The sequence below is a fragment of the Triticum aestivum genome, chromosome 1A, assembly GCF_018294505.1.
Source record: "Triticum aestivum cultivar Chinese Spring chromosome 1A, IWGSC CS RefSeq v2.1, whole genome shotgun sequence".
NCBI classification, from domain to species: Eukaryota; Viridiplantae; Streptophyta; class Magnoliopsida; order Poales; family Poaceae; genus Triticum; species Triticum aestivum.
Window position 1 is genome coordinate 550,805,741 of NC_057794.1, and position 2,041 is coordinate 550,807,781.

Here is a 2,041-nt window from a genome sequence, read left to right on the forward strand (position 1 = left end):
CGGCCAACATACCTCGCGTCAACTGGGTGACCTTGTCGGCTCGCGCTGACAACCAACCATCCTTTGGGCGGCGCGGACTTGAGCGTCGGGTGATCATTCACCTGGCGATTCACGAGGATCCAACGCAAGGGCCACGAGTTGTGTCCCAAAGGTACACCTGGGTGAAGGACGTCGTCGACGGCGAGCGGATCGTGCGTGACCCATAGGAGCGCATCTCCCGCCCCATCGACAACCACAGGCGCGACCGCGATGAAGATCAAGATAGGAGGCGGGATGACAGAGACCGCCGGGGACGCGATCGCGATGGATCGCGTAACAGAGAAGGATGGGACGCCCGTATCAGGCGCAACCTCTCTCGCCAGCCTTGGGACGCATCACGCGACCAGGGGCGCGGTGCTGACCGCGGTGGACGCCGGGAGGAAGGTGGACGTGACCGCGATGGTCGTCGCCGCGGTGCTGATGGGTCGTTGCCTGATGCAAGGCGGGCGATCGACGCCGCGCCTGCTGTTCTGCTCGGCTCGGGCTCCTCGAGCTTGGTCGTGGACCGCGCCCTGGAGATGGCGCCATTGACGGCTCCACCACTGGCTGCTGAGCGTGGCCGCAGCCTGACCCGGCACCCCTCGCCACGTGCTGATCGCCGGCGTTCCCAGGAGTTTCTGACACCGCCAACCTCGCCCCCCTTGTCGCCAACAACAGTCCTCCCCCCTTCGCCGCGGTCCACAAGGCATGAAGCCCGGTCTGTCGTGCTTCTGCAGGCAGAGCTAAGCCAGCCAATGCTCGAGCTCTGCTCCCACACGATGCTGCTGCTGCCATTGGCTTTGCCTGCCAGGCCTCCTGGGTTTGAGGCCTCTCCCACTCCGCCGCTGGTGTCCAGCGGTCCTCTTCGGCGCACCCCATCTCCGGTGTAGAGGAGGAGGGCTGATGCTGCTACCTGTGCGGTGGGGCTCCAGTGCCTCGCACCGTTGTTCGAAGACCGTGAGGAGTCCATTCTTCCTGCTCCTGCGACGACCCCTCCTCGGGCCCCTGCTGCTCGCCGCAAGACGATGGCCGGGGTTACCATCTCCAGGGTTGGGGGCACCCTGTCCATCCACAAGACACGGCCGGCCAGTCGCGCCAAAGCCAACACCGCGCCGGCTTCTCATGCGGCCGAGTTCCTCGTGTGCCGCTCTCTGGGAATCATCAAGGATGGTGAGGACGTCACCTCGGCAGCTCTTGATGCCTTCGCCGAGCGTTTCAAGGAGGAGCTTTCGCCAGAGGTGATCGCAGACATGCGCAGGCTCTTCAAGTTGGATGAAAGCAGCGCCCAAGCTGTTGAAGATGCCCTCCTGGTGCATGGTGAAGGAGGAGCGCTGGACCTGGAGAGGCCCGGTGAGGATGCAGCAGTACAGCAGACGGCTAACTGAGCTGCAGTTCAGGACCTGAGGGAGTACTGTGATCAATGATAGTACAACATGTTAAAACTCCAGGGGAAATTAGTGGTGGAGTTAAGTTTACGTTCAGGGGTATCCTCGTTGTGTGTTTTGGCACAGAACCATGTATCAGTTGTGTGTGGCCAAGGGTTGTGTGTGTTCTGGCACTGGGAATTGTTGGCCCTTGTGCTTTTCTGTATTATGTGTCGGCTGCTGCTCCTCTATTAGCAAATGAGTTTGCTGCTGCTCGTTCAACCGTTGTCTGCATTGGGGCGATTGATGTGCTTGCTCATCAGTGGCCTTGCTTCAGGGATTCCTTTGTTTCATCATGTTAGCACAACCGATAAATTTTCTGAGCTGGAATGTTCGGGGCCTCAACTGCCCGGACCGTCGGTCCACGGTCAATGCCACCATCGCCTCCTCCTCTTGTCATGTGGTCTGCCTTCAAGAAACGAAACTCGACAATATCGACCAATTCACGGCCGCCTTCTTAGGGGGTCATCGGTTGCGTAGCTTTGCGCAACGATCGGCAAACGGTACCAGAGGGGGGATCCTGCTGCTCTGGGATGATCTCCTAGTTGAGATATCCAACATCACTACCACAACTTTCTGCATCTCCGCCATGGTCCGTG

The 2,041-nt window shown here is 60.1% G+C and overlaps 1 pseudogene; it reads left to right on the forward strand.

Moving 5' to 3' along the window:
• Nucleotides 1–249: 249 nt before the first annotated feature.
• On the forward strand, nucleotides 250–1,403 carry LOC123046955 (uncharacterized; annotated as a pseudogene).
• Nucleotides 1,404–2,041: the final 638 nt, after the last annotated feature.